Below are 17,801 nucleotides of genomic sequence, written 5' to 3' on the forward strand. Positions count from 1 at the left end.
TTTTCTGTTGAAATCACTATTGCTATTGTGTCAGTTGTGGCTCAGTTCATTCTCGCATGTGAATCAGTAGATTTGGGATTCAATTCCCACTCCAGACAGCTGAGCATGAAATCTAGCCTGAATACCAGTGCAGTACAGATGGGGTGCTGCGCTGTTGGAGGGACTGTCTTTCAGATGAGTAATTAAACTGAGACCGTATCTGCCCTCTCAGGTGGTTACAAAGTTTCCCATGGATTCTATTTTGAAGTAGAGCAGGGAAATTCCCCCAGTATCCTGCCCAACATTGGGAAGGGAAGATTCAGGAACTTGGAGATCGATCAATGAGCTGAACCTTGAGAGTAATAAACACTGGACTATTCATGGTCGTCAGTGTAAGAATAGTGAGATAAGGGAAGTAATTCTCTGGCTGGAGAGATGGCTCAGAAGAAAAGGGTTTGGATTCTTGGCCCTTTGGGCCAATTGTGGATGAGGAGCAGCCTGTGGAGGATGGGAGAACTTTACTTGAAAAGCTATTGGACCAATGGCCTTGCTGGGAGAGGAACTAATGCCGCAGGGAAAGAGCTTACACTAAAATGGCAGAAGGGAGGTTAAAAACAAGGTGAAGAGGCAGAGAGAAAAGCAGAAATAGAAAAGTTACAGGAACGGTTAAAGAGGGAATTGGAGAAATAAAATAGATCATATCAGAAAGAGGAAAGATTGAAAAGAGGAAGATTGTCAAACAGACAGAAGCACCCATCAGTCGAACGTACAGAATTACATAAAGTATTCTGTGTAAAATTGATATGTTAGAGACACAATTTTTTTATGGGGAGGTTTGATGTAATGGAGTTAATAGAGTTGTGACTTAGGGTAGGGGGGAACTGGGAGTTTAACATTGCTGGTTACAAAATAGATTCATGATAAATCGTGAAGTGGTGGCAATGTTGATCAAAAATTCCATTACCGCATAATATGTGTAAAAGCTAAATCTAATTGGTTAAAGTTAAAGAATGAGAAGAAAACGGTCACTTATTGGAAGAGTAATATAGACCAACCGTCTACCAATGAGGAACAGTATCACTGATAGAGCCTCATGAAACAATAAATCATTAGCTATACTTTGAATGACAGAAACAATTGCAAACTCGAGGTTTGTTCTGTTTGAGGGATTATTACCACTGCAGTCTTCAATGTATATTGGACATCAGACTGCATAAAAAAAATCACTCTTTGCAGATTAAAATGGGTTACCTTTGCGTTTTGATTAAATTACTTGTGGAGCTTTTTAAAAAGTTATATGGGCCTTTTATTTTTCATTCACAATTAATGATGCAGTTTAGTATTACTTGGTAAATATTTCTGTGGTACAATAGTATAAACAAAAAGAGATGCAAGACTTCACACAAATATTATAGATTTATTTTTGCTGAGTATTTTGTGCCTTTACATGTCTCCAAGTATTTAAACATCTTCACTGTATAAACCGTACACTAGACAGAAAATAACACTGATTATCTGAAGATCCAGCTCTGACTGTTACTCACGGGGCAGGGAACAAATGAGAAGAATCGGAATCCACATCGTTTTATTCACAAAGATCAGATCAGCACTTGCTGTCGGTCACCCAGCTCTTCGATCTCACAATGAAATGTAAATGGTAAAAGGAATTTAAATGAGGAAGAAGACAGCAGGAAGGCAGGTCATGAAACCACAGTAAACCAGCTGATGCAATCTGACCCTGAAGAACTTGAAATACTGTCAGCTATATTTAACAAACAGAACTTAACTAATTTTCATCAAAGGATGGAAAAGTATGAAAAACTCGAGGGTTAAAATGTTAGCAGGAATGGATAATGGTGACCCAAGCACAGTATTATGCTGAATTGTGAGGTGAGCTCGAACAGGCACACGATCCCATCCTCGTTTTCTAAAAATTCCATAAGCTTTCGGTGACATGAGTATTTTTTTCTGTATAAAAATTAGTGATGCAATTAAACAGATTGTCAGGTCGGCCTTCATCTGCCAAGAATGAGAAACATATATTTCAGCACATGGACATTAAATTTAAAAAATTGTTGCTGGGCGGAAAAGAAGGCCTATTACAAGGGGTTGCTAAGCCGCTGACTGGAAAAACATTTTTTTCATACTAGCAGACAGTGTTGGAACAAAGAAACCAGTCCCTGCCCCAATACACGAACAGATGTGGTCAGACCAGCTTAGTCACATGACTAACTAGCCGTTGGAGTTTTGTGAAATTTGAACTTGACACAGAGTTTTAAACTGGCAGAAAGCTGTTTGCTCCTGGACTGAAAAGACCTCTCTTCTGTCTGCTCTCATCTCGCTCTCACCAGCTTCGGGAATCATTGAAGACACATGAACCCCAAGAGAGAAAAGTCTCCTATAGTGAACCAGCTTTAAGAAGCATACTGGGCCCCAACGAAAAGCAAATCTACCTACAAGCAAGAACTACAGCAAGCTCGAAGCACAGTAACAAAAACTCCTCTTCAGAGATTGCCTCAAGCCTCTCTACTTTATTTTTCTTCTGCTCTGTTCTGTCTCTATTTGCATGTGCGTATCCTGTTTGCCTGCTAGTGTGGGGAACGGTGGGTATCCGTAGGTGTTAACTGAATTAGAGTTAAAGTTTTAATAAATTTCACCTTTTCTTCTTTAAACCTCAGAAAGCCTGTTTGTTTTCAATTCTTTGCCTTATAATTGGAAAGCGGTGAACAAGGATTCACTAAGGGGGAGCTCAAAACACAGTGTATTTAAAAAAATAAAGCCCTGTTACAATAAGACCAGGTGAAGGCTGAGAAAGAAAGACCCCTAAACACCTTTCTCACCTGGTCATAACAATATACATTTATTAATGTTGTGATTTATTTGCTTTATGTGAAACTTGTTGCTAGTGCTGAACAACAATTCTGTCAGGATGAGGAGATCGGAACTCTGAGATATGCAGTAGAAGGACTCCCTCTGCTCCATTTACCAGATCCACAAATGGGTTATGAGACAGATTTCAGGCAAAAAAGGGAACTCGATTAACGGAGGGAAGCCTTTGGGTAAAAACAAACTGTGATCAAGGAACTGGGAGGGAGAATCAATCCCAAGGTGAGGATGCCTCTACTAAACCCCTGACATAGGACCTTGTATTTCTCCTGTCCTAGCTGGTCATGAGTGAGCCTGGTAAATAGCACTGGACAGGAAACAGCGAGCTGTGGTAAATGGTTGGTTTTCAGACTGGTCTGGTGTTCCCTTAGGGTCAGTGTTAGGACTACTGCTTCTTTTGACCAATATTAAATGACTTGGATATTAAAATACAGAATAAAATTTCAAAATTTGCCGATGATACCAAAATTGGAGGAGTGACAAACAGTTAGGATGATACAAATCGACTGGGACAGGTTTAGAAAGGCCAGCAGAATGGGAAGACAAATGTCACATGTAATTTAACACAGATAAGTGTGAGTTGATGCATTTTGTCAGAAGGGATGGGGAGAGGTAATAAAAGCTTACTGGCACAGTTGTAAAGAGTGTACAGGAACAGAGGGACCAGGGGGTACCTGTGCATAGTTCTTTGCAGCTGGCAGGAAATATTGTGAGAGTCATTCGCAAAGCCTTTGATTTCTTGGGCTTCATAAAGAGAGGTTTTGAGTACAAAAGCAGGAAAGTTATGCTGAACTTTTATAAAGCTCTGGTTATGCCACAACTAGAGTATTGCAGCCAGTTCTGTCCATCACACTTTCGGAAGGATGTGAGGGTCCTTGAGAGGGATTTACTGTAATGGGTCCAGGGATGGGGGATTTAGCTACAAGGTCAAGTTGGAGAAGCTGGGCTTGTTCTTCTTGGAGTAAAGGAGATTGAGGGGAGAATCGATAGAGGTTTGATTCTGTGAGGTGTACAAGAATATGACACATTAAGATTACATAGACAAGGAAAAGCTGATCCAATTAGCTGATGGCACAAGGACTAGTAGATACAGATTTAAAGTTGTGGGCAAAAGATGCAGGGGGGATTGTACAAAATGAGTATTAATGGCTGGGAAGTCGCTACCTGTGAGGGTGGTGGAAGCAGAGACGATGAACGATTTCAAAAGGAAATTGGATGGGGGCTTGAAGGAAATAAACTTGCCAGGCTACGGGGATTGAGCAGGGGAATGGGATTGACTACGGGGGCCAGCATGGGCATGATGGGCCGAATGGCCTCTTTCTCTGTTGTAACTGACTCAATGACTCTAAAGATCTGAGAAGTTTGAATTCTTGCTTTACTCTGCCTCAGTGTGTTCCCTTGTCTGGAGCTTCCTGAGTTTCACATTGTATTTAATATTGATTTTAAGGGGCCACTGGGGTTGGAGGCCCTTGTTATGCTTTTCTTTATATTCAGGAGATTGAACAGTTATGTGAAAGAAATTTTCATCACTCTGTGACTTTAATGCCCCGATGTTCTGTGTTGGACATTTTGCAGTAAATGCAGAAAGTTGCAACATTGAGAAGCACAATATAAATGGATGAACCTGAGTGACAGATTAATTTGCTTCTCCTTGTCCACCAGACTCAGTCATGTAGGTCAGCGAAGGGCAATTATCTGAGCATTGGTTCTCTACCCCTGTGCAGATCAGAGTGAGGAACACTCAATGTTAAAGTGAGTAAATCAGAGACTGATACGATGCTCAATATGATATCATCATAGCAGCAGTTTCTGGGGAAGCCATTGGGTTCCAGCACCATTCTGGGACAGCTTACTAATATTAATCACCAACTTTAGTTTACCTAAATCTTTGAATGGCGGACCCCTTGAAAACTTCTTGTGGACCCCTGGTTGAAAACTCTTGAACTCGAGCACAAATTAAAAAATAACTCATGCAAGTGTTGAGGTTGACAGGACAGTTCAATGTTCTCTTCTTCCCACAGAGTATTGAAGTTAGATTCACAGATGAAACAGTTAATGCAATTAGTCAGAGATCCTGTACAGTGCCGAGGTATTGTGTTAAAATCATATCCTGGTAGACGTGCTGTCAGCAGCTTTTTATATATCTGTTCCTCTGAGATGAACAATTGCAGGGCAAGGTCCTGCTGCAAAATGTTAACTGCAAGACTTTCTCCATTAAAAGTTTAACGCAAGTTTCCAACCGATGAAATTAATATTTCTCATTTGGCATATAAGCGTTTCTTGACACTGTTCACTTTAACTCCTCCCTCCCTATCAAAACCTTTCATACTTTTTAAGACTTCCATTAGGTCACACCTCAGCCTTTTTTTGTCAAGAGAAAATAGACTCAGCTTGCTCATTCTTTCCTGATATGTATACCCATGCATTTCTGGTATCATCCTTGTAAATATTCTCTGCACCCTCTCCAGTGCCTCTATATCCTTTTTATAATATAGCGACTGGAACTGCATGCAGTATCCTACTTGAATGGTATATTACTTGAATGGTAAAAAGTTGCAGCATGCTGCTATGCAGAGGGACCTAGGTGTCCTTGTGCATGAATCGCAGAAGGTTGGTCTGCAGGTACAGCAAGTAATTAGGAAGGCAAATGGAATTTTGTCCTTCATTGCTAAAGGGATTGAGTTTAAAAGCAGAGAGGTTATGTTGCAGCTGTATAAGGTACTGGTGAGGCCGCACCTGGAGTACTGTGTGCAGTTTTGGTCTCCTTACTTGAGAAAGGATATACTGGCACTGGAGAGGGTGCAGAGGAGGTTCACTAGGTTGATTCCGGAGTTGAGGGGGTTGGTTTATGAGGAGAGACTGAGTAGATTGGGATTATATTCGTTGGAGTTCAGAAGAATGAGGGGGGATCTTATAGAAACATATAAAATCATAAAGGGAATAGATAAGATACAAGTAGAGAGGATGTTTCCACTGGCAGGTGAAGCTAGGACAAGAGGGCATAGCCTCAAGATTAGAGGGAGCAGATTTAGGACTGAATTAAGAAGGAACTTCTTCACCCAGAGGGAATTCCTTGCCCAGTGAAGTAGTTGACGCTTCTTCAGTAAACGTCTTTAAAGCTAAGGTAGATATCTTTTTGAACAATAAAGGAATTAAGGGATACGGTGGGAGCGCGGGTAAGTGGATCTGAGTCCCCGATAAGATCAGCCATGATCTTATTGAATGGCGGAGCAGGCTCGATGGGCCGGACGGCCTACTCCTGCTCCTAGTTCTTATGATCTTATGATCTATGATTATGATCTAAGCAAGATTTGATACAGGTTTTGCATATCTTCCCTATTTTTCAATTCGATCCCTCTAGAAATTAAGGCTAGTGTTTTGGTTTTTTATTTAAGGTCTTGCAAACGAGTAGTGTAAATTTTAGTGATTTGTGTATTTGTACTCCGAGATCCCTTTGTTCCTCTACCCAACCTAGACTCGCACCTTCAAAGTAATAAGTGAGCTCCCTATTCTTCCAACTTCACATTTATCTGTGTTGAATTACATTTGCCATTTAGTTGCCCATTCTGCAAGTTTATTCATGTCCTCTTGTAATTTGTTGCAGTCATCCTCGATTTTGACTATCGCCCAATCCACGTTAGTGTCATCTGCAAATTTAGAAATTGTGTTTTGATTCCAAAGTTCAAATTGTTAATGTAAATTGTGAACAGCAGTGGTCACAGCACTGATTGTTGTGCAACTCCACATCTCAACTGCTGTCCTTCTGAATGACTACCCTTTATTCCCACTCTCTGCTTTCTGTCCTGAAGCCAGCTATCAATCCATTCTGCTGATTGTCCCCTGACTCTGCATTCTCTGGCCTTATTGATGAGCCTATTACGGAACACCTTATCAAAGGCCTTTTGAAAGTATAAATAAATTACATCTACTGCATTACCATTGTCTACTCTCTCTGTTACACCCTTAAAAAAATCAATAACTTTGGTTGAGCAATATTTTCCTTTTGAAATCCATGCTGACTATTCATGATTATATTTTTTTCTTCTCTATGTTTGTTCTATTCTCTTCATTAGTAGGGATTCCTATCACTGATGTAAGCTGACTATGCCTATAATTCTCTGGGCATATCCTGTTCCCCTTCTTAAATATAGGAATTAAGATAGCTATCTGCCAGTCCTCTGACGCTACATCTTTATCTAATGAATTATTAAGTATGTGTATTAATGCTTCTGTTACCTTCCCTATATTCTTTCAAAATGCGTGAATGCAATCCATCTGTTCTCAGAAGCTCAAAATCATCTTTAATCTATTAACCTGGTTTTGATCATACTTATTTCCTTCTCTATTATCATCTTAAAGCATATTATATTATGGTCACTATTGCCTGGATGTTTCCCGACTATTACTTCTCTTACCACTCTGGTTCATTCCCCAGTACTAGATCCAACAGCGAATTTTCTCTTGTTGGGCTTTTTACATATTGGGTTAGAAACAAGTCCTGTATACATTAGAAGAACTCCATTTCCTTATCCCCTTTACCTAGCACTTCTGTCCAATTAATATCGGGTAGTTGAAATCCTGCTTTGTGGTTATTCTATGATTTTTACTCAATTCTCAAATTTGTCTGCATGTTTCTTCCACCGCCTCCCTTCTACTATTAGGTGGTCTGTAGAACACACTGATTAGTGTGATTGATGCTTTCTGTCTTTTATCTCTACCTATATGAATTCCAGTTTTGTCTTGCTGATAACTGTGTCTCTTATTTTACTACCATTATGTTATCCCCAGTAAGTAAAGCGACTCCACCTCCACTTTTCCCTCTCTATCTTTTCTAAATATGTTGTACCCTGCAATATTTAATTCCGAGTCCTGATCTTTCTGTAGCCATGTCTCAGTAATCCCTACTGTGTCTGGGTCCTTCGAACATAATTGGCACCAACTCCCTTGTTTTATTACAGACATTGCATTGCTGTACAGACATTTTAAATCACTTTAATAGAATTTCCTCTCACTTTATGTTTACCCATCTTTTTAGACTCCTGTTTCATAACTCTATTAATTCCCTTGCTATTAATGTCCTCCCTTAGTTTATTCTTTTCCATGCACTCCTTCCCTGTTTTGTTTAAGTCCAGGCTGCTTATGTTTCTTGTAGAGCATTTCCCCCCCCCCCCACTACCTGACCCTATCTTATTAGTTTAAAGCCTTTGCCACATCGCCATTTAACTCTTTCCTCTCAAACACAGGTCCCATCCTGGTTCAGGGGGAGCCCGTCCCATCGGTACAGCTCCTTCCCATCCCAGAATGGTGACAGTGTCCCATGAAATGGAGCCCCTCTTTCCCAGTTGCGTCTGGTGGTAGCAACAGCTTGGATGAGGACTTTACTGGCAAGGGAGCTGACGGAGTCGGTGCCTAGGGAACAGTGTTTATGGTGGGGATAAAAACAATCACTTCAGTCTTTACAATGTTTAATTGGCAGGTATTTTGTCTCACCCAGGGCTGCATGTTGGAGAAGCAGCTGGACAAGGGTGGTCAAAAAGGGAATCAGGCTTTATGTTTGAAATTGTGCTTGTCCTATTTGGAAAAGATTCACAAGTTTACATTATAATTACTAAAATAAACATCAAATCATAATAAAATTAAGCTATTACCAGATTTCCTAAAATAGAGAAAAACACATTCTTATTTATATCAGCGGGTCTCCCATTCTATTGTGAGAAATGTACATTTTCCATCCCATGTAAAAGTGCCACGTATTATTGGAGCTACTGGTTTCCAATGAATGAATAAGTCAAGTTGCTTATTTCTTACAGAATATTGTTCATGATGCTTGTGATATTTTCAGGCTTAACAATTGACAGAAAACCTATGACAAAAGTATGAAACAGGAAGTCTAGTTGTGCAGTCAGGGGCTGGAATTTTACGGTGGCCGGAGGGGAGCCAAATACCAACCAAAAAGTCGGTGGCGATCCCTCCTCCGCTGGGCTTAGTGATTCATACTGTATTTTACGGTCCCCAAGCCCTTAATTGGTTGTAGGCGGGACTTTCACCTCATTGAGGCAGGAAGTCCCACCTAATGGAGCTGCCGGCCAATCACGGGAGTGGTGATCACTGCTGGGACTGCAACCCAGCTATAGAATGGAAATGTCAGGGAGCACCGGAGAATGGGTAGGTTTATGGGCGATCGGTCAGGCCCCAGCAAGGCAAGGGCGGGAGTGTCGACTGGGGTGGGTGGTGGGGTCGGGCGGGGGTTGGTGATGCGTTGGGCATTGGTGGCAGTTGGGGCATCAGAGGCCTCATCGGGTGCAGGGTGCTCGATCAGGCGGGCGCCGTTGGAAGGCTGTTAATTGGCCACTTAAAGGCCTTGATTATCCTAGGACAGGCAGGCCGTTACTCGCTGCCACTGCCCCGCAGGAAGGGCCCCCCGAGCCTCCCACTCCATTTCATGCCCCACTCCCTACCGCCCCTGACACCAGCCTGCTCTTTAGCGGGGCATAAAATTCCAGCCATGAAGTGGGCATGCAGATAAATTGGCCTGAATTTTGCGGGTGCTGCTGCGAATTGCGAAATGCGGCATGCATCCCGCGCAGATGCTCCGCCGCAGAGCCCCCGTAATATTACGCTCGGGGGCTCATTTCAATAGCTGGGATGGAACGGCCACTCACGATGATGTAGACGGGGGCTGCTGCGTCCCCGCCAATGGCGTCCGGCACCACCGCGCAGGCACTGGCACCATTTTTAAAGGGCTTCAAGCCCTCAGATGAAGTTTTAATATTTAAAGTGATATTGTGCAGCATTGTGTGTAAAACAGTAAAGAAAGACTGGAGGCCTTATAAAGAGATTTTATTCCCAACCCGAACTTCCCACCACCCCCCACCCCCGCCAACCTCTTAACATTTGCCCTTCAACCTTTTCACACCATCTCCACAGCCAATAAAAAAAGGTTTTCTCTGCTCCCACCACCCACCACCACCACCCCCCCCACCACCGCCCACCCTGATAATTCCAGTCCTCCTGCCTCCCCACCAGTGTCTCACCTCAGAACTCCCTTTGGAGATCCGAAGGCGCGCGGGTTGTGACCAGTGGCCGTAAAATTGGTGTGGGACGGCCGCCGGTATCAGGTAAATTAATCTGCATTAATTTTAATTAAATTACAGAGTCCTCACCTCCGCTGGTCATATGCGACGGGGCCTTCTTGGCATTGTGCGCTGAGGTGGGCCTCTCCATCAAGTATTTTATGGTTCCCCCATTTAGCCACAACCCACGACGTCGAGAGGCTGGTAACATTCAGCCCATTATTGTCAACATGTAGATAGAGAGACAATAACTTAAAGGACGCAGCCATCGTTTTGGGCTTTGTTTCTTCCTCCACCAATTTAATGGTCAGTTTAATTTAATAACAAAATAGTTTATTATGGAGGTAAAAGAAATGTTCAAAGCTGGATGAATAATGAACGTTTGATCAGTCAGGACACAAAATTCCATCAATGTAGATGTAAACTGGGAATCTTCATTTTACCACCTTGGTCAAGCTGTGACCATCTGATTCAGCGAGTCACTGAAAAAGAAAATATTTAAGGCATCAGATTCATTGAGACTGAGAACGATGCATTATTTTCCATGTCAGTACTGAACAAAGTTCTGGAACTGGGAACAAATTGAGGGAGAGCTTGTGATGGACTGGAGCTGTGTTGAGATCACTCTCCTCCCTCTCCCATCATTCATTGGATGTGTGTTGGGAAAATGTGCCTGTCGAATTCCTCTCGAATACATCTAACATAATTTTCTCATAGGTGACTAATGTTTCCCTGCACTGTAATAGTGGGCATTTGACTGCAGCAATAGATTGACTTGGTTACTTTATTAAATGCATTTTATACCGTCCTGTCATGGTTCCCAGCAACAAAAGTATAGGTCCTCAGCCCCTTGGTGCTCGAATGGATAAATTTGAGTCCCCGCCTTATTGTCTGAAAGCAACGATCCCTGGTGCCGACAGTAAAGTGATTTTCTGCCTTTCCTGTTTCCTGTCTTCCTTTCCTTGTAGCAAATGTGGCAGCTCACCATCATCTTCTCAAGGGCAATTAGGGAGGGGCAATAAATGTGGATTAGCCAGAGACGCCCACATCCCATGAGTGAATAAAAAACAACAATGGACTACATGTCAGGGGGGTTCTATAACGGGCAGGTTACATAGGAACATAGCAACAGAAGCAGCCCCTTCAATCCCTCAGGCTGATCAATTGGATCACAGCTGATCTGTAGTTCAACTCCACTTACCCGACATTGATCAACATCCTTTGATTTCCTGAACCCCAAAAAATCTAATGAACTCAGCTGTGAAAATTTTAACTAACCCAGCATTCATAGCCTTTAGGAGGAACCAGTTCCAGATTTCCACGACACCTCTGTGAAAAAAATCATTATAATTTGTTACGACTCGGTGAGCAATCTTTCTAAGCTGTCTTTACCTGGTCTTATTGTAACAGGGTTTAATTTCAAACACACTGTGTTTTGAGCTTCCCTTCTTGTGAATCCTTGTTCACAGTTTCCAATTATAAGGCAAAGAAATGAGCACAAACAGACTTTCTTTGGCTTAAAGCAGGAAGATGACATTTATTAAACCTTAACTTAAACCCTAATATGGTTTATGCCTACGGATATACAACATGCCCACGTTAGCATGCACAAACGATATAAACATGCAGATAGGGACAGAAAGGAACAGAGGAAAAGATAAGTATACAGTTTGAGGCAATATCTTGTTGCTGCTTCTCCAGCTCGCTGTAGTCCTTGATCGAAGATATGGTCTTGTGTTTCGTTGGGGACCAGTAGTCTTCTAAAAAATATTGTTCACGTAGGAAACCTTTTCTCTCTGAGTTTAGGGTTTGCAATTTTTAAGTTTTGGTTCATGTGGCAAAATTATGTGTGCCGCAGTCTTGGCGGGGTGGGGGGAGGTTTGCCTGACAAATTTCATTCCTCAATGGCTTAGCTCTCATTTTTAAATTATGCCCCCTTGTACTAGCAAGCAGCATCACTGTTCCTCCCATATTGAAACCCTTAATAGTTGTAAATAGCTCAATAAACTCACCCCTCGACCTTCCAAGCTCAAGGGTGCAAGCCAATTTATGCAATATATCCTCATAACTTAACCTTTTACCCCTGGTATCACTCTGGTGAATTGACACTGCACTCTTTCCAAGGCCAATATTTCTTTCCTGGGGGTCAGTGCTCAAAGCTGAATGCAGAATTCCAGATGGAGTCTGACCAAGACGCTGCCCAAGGTTCTTGTAATAAAATTTACACAGTGCCTTTCATGTTTTCAAGACTTCCCAAGCTCTTTACAATGAAAATGTGAACTGCATAGAGACGTTATCAAATGAATCGTTATCTGAGGGCCTCATCTGCTTGTTTCAGTGGATACAAAAGATACCATGGCACTATGTGAAGAAGAACAGAAGAGTTTTCCCAGTATCTTGGCCTAAACAGGTTATTTGATCATTCATCTCCTTTATTGTTTTTTGGGACATTACTGTCTGCAAATTGTCATTTTTGCCGCCATTATGACAGTAACACTTCAAAACTATCATTTTGAGTGTAAAGAGCTTGGGGCACCTTGAAGCCATGAAAGGTACTGTATAAATTTTATTATAAGAACCTTCAGTTAAAGTGTGAATTTAATTTATTTATGTAAGTTACTTCTGGATGGATGCAGCTACAAGAAGAATCGAGAAGCCCAACACCATCCAGAAAAAAGGAATCTACTTGATTTTGCTTACATAACATGAGTAATGCTTCAAAACTAACTCATCTTATGTGTCCAAATGCTTTGTTTCATCCTGAGGACATGAAAGGATTTATAAAAATGCAAGTTTTTCTTTACAATATCTGTGATCAATATTTTTGAAAGTATTGATGCAGTGATTCATATCAAGTCCATAATCCCCACCTTGTGTTTTCAAATGCACCTTGTCACTGTAAAAGTACAAGTCACCAGGAGAGCAAAGAGTACCCAGCGTATCACATTCCAGATAATGTAACTGAATAAAAGAGAAGAAATACAAAATCATTCAGAGGAAATGAAACTGCTTTGTATTTGAAACATTTATCCCTTGTTTACACTGTAATCTTAGTATAGTGTACTAATGTGAAGCAGCAGAGCCAAGGGACTTTAGCTGGGAAACTAACCTAGTGTTTGACTCATGGAGGAAAGACAACTTTGTGATCATTGGATCAGGATCAAATGAAGCAAAGTTCATGAACATATCCACAATGTATAGATGTAATGTGAGGCACAATTTTATTATTGGGGACTTTATTAAAGTGATTTGTCATCTGAGAGAAGCGTCATTGTCCGAGGCCGTGTAGCAGTGGTGAGATGTCTCCACAGGGAGTAAGGATTGTCAGAATAACATCATTCCACACTGCTCCTTTGCACCTTCTAACAGGTAATTGCTGAGCAGCTGGAACCGGACAGAGTTCCCTCCCTCTCATACAGCCATAAAGTCATAGAGTTATACAGCACAGAGACAGGCCCTTCGGCCCATCATGTCTGTGCCGGCCATCCTGTACCCAACTATTCTAATCCCATATTCCTGCACTTGGCACGTAGCCTTGTATGCTGTGGCGTTTCAAGTGCTCATCTAAATACTTCTTAAATGTTGTGAGGAATCCTGCCTCCACCACCTCTTCGGGCAGTGTGTTCCAGATTCCAACCACCCGCTGGGTGAAAACATTTTCCTCAAATCCCCTTACTAGCTTCTTAATTCCAGATTTATTAATTGGATTTAAATTCCACCATCTGCTGTGGTGGGATTCAAACCCATGTCCCCTGAGCATTAGCCCAGGGAGCTGTGTTGCCATTGTAGTGACATTAACACTACACCACCACCTCCCCTCAGATTGGGAGCAATGAACAATGAAGAGGAAAATGACAGAGAATAAAACTTTTCTGTCAGTGTCACCCCAGAACAGATAAGGTTAAAGAAAACTGCATTCCTGGAGAGCGGCAGGTACAACTCCATGAGATTCGGTTAGTGGTGTAGTAACCAAGGTCAATATTGAATGCAACGCCACCTGAGGGCAGCAAACTGAAAACACTTTCTTGTTCTTATTTTTCAACAACATAAATATCACCTTCATTAGGAATTTCACACAACAGCATGAGGTGAAGCTAGCCACCATTTCCATTCTGATGAATGATAATCTGAATTAGTAAATGACTGGAAGAGCTTATATTGAAACCCTTAATCATTTATTCTCATATGAAGGAAATGCGAATGAAAACACAAGCAATGAGAACTATGTACCTTTTACTGACAGATATAGATGGATTATCAGTACTTTGACAACATGTAGTTGTTCTTGGTATTGTTCTTGACAATGTTGAAGAACCTTCACAAGAATGTTCAGATCCTGTTGGGGTAAATGAATAACGTTCAGCTGCACTTGATTCTAAATTGTAGTCAACCAAGAGAGCACGATTATCAAATAGAACCTCAGTACTTGAGGAAAGTTCTGGTTGATATCACGGATTTGGATGATCTAATTTCCCCCTCTCTGGTAGCAAGGAGAGATGCAGCAGACACCTGGCAGTGGCTCATAGCTGAGAGTTGGTGGTACAGAGTTATTGTTGGGCAGTTCGAGTGCTCAGGATGGTGGGACCACAATCCAGATATCCCTTTTTTTTGCCACATGAAAGCACAAAGGAAAGTTCCAGCCAGAGAGCGGGCCGCTGCCACCAACAGAAAATATATTTCCAGCAGCCGAACAACCATGATTCTGCCTTGGTGAGACATCCTTGATGGAAAGGTACTTCAGCTGTGCATTGAATGCCGAGGGAAATATGAGACCAGCAATTACTGATGCTGTGAATAGTGGAGGAGCAGTTAAAAGTTGTATGGTATTTCTCTGTTAAAAGAATGTTTTTGTTAAAATAATAGACAGATGAATATTACCTGATCATAATAAACAGTCACCTGCTAATATTGACAATGGTAATTTCCTGCCTCTTGGTGTTGGTTTTCTGAACTTGCTGTAGTGACAGGAAACCTCACCCACCAGCACTGGATATCACAAACTCCTGCCAGTGATTATCCATCTGTTTAATTACAATGATTCCTGTTGCTGTTGGGAGAGGCTCCCCACCTCCAGTGAGCACTCAGATCATTGGTTCAGGTATGTTTTCATAAAGAACTAGCAGAGACCCGCAAAACATTTGCAGTCAAATTAGTGTCTTTATTGTAGCAGTATTCTTTAAATACAGGATTTCTAGATATTCTTTCATCAAAGACTAACAGAATCAAAACTTCTCGCTCTGGGAAAAGCTACGTGAAACTGTCCACATGTAAAAATAGGTCTAGGAATATAAATACAAATTTCATCAAAGATATATCCCTGTGATTTGTTTATAGTCAGAGAATATGAAAGTCTAATTGAGAACTGTTTTCTCCTAAGTTGAAAAGGCAGGTTTACATCTGATGGGCTCAATATTATTTGAGGAATAAACACTCTATTTCCTTCAAATCAGATAATTATAATTATAATGTTATAATTTCAGCATCTATGATTGAGGAAAACAGCTTCCTAACAATCCTGATCCATCATAAGTTACTTGTTTGGGATTCAAGTTTTGTAGCAACATAGACGCTGGGCTGAAAAGGTAGAGGAGCCCTGCCTCAGTCTTTCTGAGCACTGCCCCCGGCGCCATCTTTCATTCTTCCGGCAAATAAGTGCCCAGCACTGCAAACTCTTTAAAGATGGGGATTACGCCTCCAAGACCTGCCAGCCAATCAGAGGTCTGGCTGCTCAGCAGTATTGGCAGCACCACTGGGGGCACTAGTCAGTGCCGGTACTTTGGAGCTCTGAACCCAGGCCCAACACTGTAACCTCGGACCTTAGGTAAGTGAGGCGGGGTCGCCAGGGCTAATCTGGAAGGCCCCAACAGAGCGGGTGCGATGGTGCAGGGAGAGGAAGTCCCAGGGAGGGGGTTGATCTCTGGTGGGCATCTTCCATGCGCCATAGCTTGCACACAGAGGGGGGAACGCCCCCCCCCCCCCCCCCACCTAAGCCCAGAGGGAGGGTTCTTCCCCCATTGCTGAGGCAGCACCCATGCCAAAGCTGGTTAAATCTCAGCGGCAGAGGGAAGAGGCCCTTTAGTGGCCCATCCCATCCCCCATCCCACTGTTCTTCTCGTGCCATACCCATCCCCCATTCCATCCCCACCATGCCTCCCCTGACACAACCCTCACAAGCCTTCCGCGAATGTCACCCATGCTGTTCCCACCTCTCCATGATGTAATGGAAAGATATAGGGCAACACTCCACCATTCCCCAGGAATGTGTGATATATAGATAGTTCAGCCTCAAAGATGGGTTCATGTTTCAAGTGGAAGTTTTGTTCTGGGCAGTTAAGCTACAATTTGCACGAGCAGAAAGGGACTGGTTGGTCCTTGAGTGGAGTCAAGATGAGTCTTAGCTGTGATGCCCCAATGGTCAAAGTGCTTGTGGGTGATTGCTGTTCGGGTGCACATGTGAGGAATGGGCACATTGGTGAGCTGCTTGAAAGTCTGGTGCTGTTCTCTGGAGATAGAGAGTCAGCACCTTGTCTGGCCATATCCCAGGGAGAAAGACTGTCAGCACCTCACCTGATTGTACCCCAGGGAGAAAGGGAGTTCACACCTCGTCTGACCATAACCGAGGATCTTACCTTCTGCTGTTTATTTTCCTTGCAGTTAGCAAACACTTAACTGAAACAACATTTTTTCATATTTGTCTTATATCTCATCCTGCTGAAAAAAAATCTAATTTCCATTATTCTCGTCCATCCCAGTTGAAAATGACGCCAAAAACTACACGTGCCCATGTGGACAACAGTCACATATCTTGCATTTTAATTTAATGCAATGAATGGAATTGTTTTTTTTTTAAAAATGAAGTTATCAGCCACTTCCATGAAATGGTGCAGAAAACTAGACCCAGGCACCGTCCACCAAATAAACCCACCAAAAGACACACTCCTTATTGTAACATTCTATTGTAATGTTACGGTATCCTGATGTACTGAATGGAACAATTCTTAATCCATTTTATAGAAACTACTTGCAGCAAAGGATGGAAGGTCCTAAACCAACAGACACACTGCAAAACAGTTCGAACAGATAAAAACTGCAAATTATTATTATTATAGAATTGTTTCAAAATATAAGAAATTCTAATGAGGAGCTGCCACCATGTAAAGAGTTCTTTTTATGTTGTCTGATGCAACTTAAATGAGATGCGTGGAGTCTAGTTGGTTTTAGATCTCAAACAGATTTATTAGCAGCTAACAAGTATGTATATTGCAGAGCTATCTATTTACAGAACCTGCCTCTAGGTGTTCCAGTTACAGAGTGACTCTAGCTTTGAGTCACATGACTGCATTTTGGCACTTGGCTCATTAGCAGACTAAGATCTTCAAGAGCCATCATTCTTAAAGGCAAACATGCAATATCCCCCTTCTGTCCAAAGATAAATCTCGTATGCTAAAAGTAAAAGCACATAAAATTAGATAACATCAAAATTATTCACACGTGGATAGAGGTTGTGAAATTTACAAACAGAGGCTCAAAACTCCATATATTTTCTCGGTGGTTTGACAACTCTTGCTCAGGGAATTTGCATCTCATCTGTTGCTGTTCTTTCTGAAGTTTCTCCTTCTCATTCATTCTTTTCTGTTACTCTGCCTTCACCCTGCTAAAATACTCTGTTGCTTTCCTCAGGATGACCACTTTTGAGGCCCTGTCATTCTTGGAAAGTTCCGGCACCTCATCTCGAAGAGCCAACAGACAATGTTTCAACTCATTCCTCCTCTGTCTCTTCAGGACGTTGCTTGTCCTTCGCCTCTGCTCATACTCCGCATCGGAAGGCTTGGGGCTCAAGGTTGAGGACTTGGTGGGGTAAGA

The 17,801-nt window shown here is 42.0% G+C and overlaps 1 long non-coding RNA gene and 1 pseudogene across 1 annotated transcript; both read right to left on the reverse strand.

Moving 5' to 3' along the window:
• Positions 1–17,801, reverse strand: part of LOC137384036 (uncharacterized) — a 234,460-nt pseudogene that overhangs the window by 39,122 nt on the left and 177,537 nt on the right.
• On the reverse strand, positions 10,207–12,896 carry LOC137384120 (uncharacterized). Its single transcript, XR_010977529.1, has 2 exons — positions 12,809–12,896; positions 10,207–10,420 (listed from the first exon to the last, which is right to left on the reverse strand). It is a non-coding gene; the product is annotated as an uncharacterized lncRNA (long non-coding RNA).

This window comes from Heterodontus francisci, chromosome 25 (genome assembly GCF_036365525.1).
Source record: "Heterodontus francisci isolate sHetFra1 chromosome 25, sHetFra1.hap1, whole genome shotgun sequence".
NCBI classification, from domain to species: Eukaryota; Metazoa; Chordata; class Chondrichthyes; order Heterodontiformes; family Heterodontidae; genus Heterodontus; species Heterodontus francisci.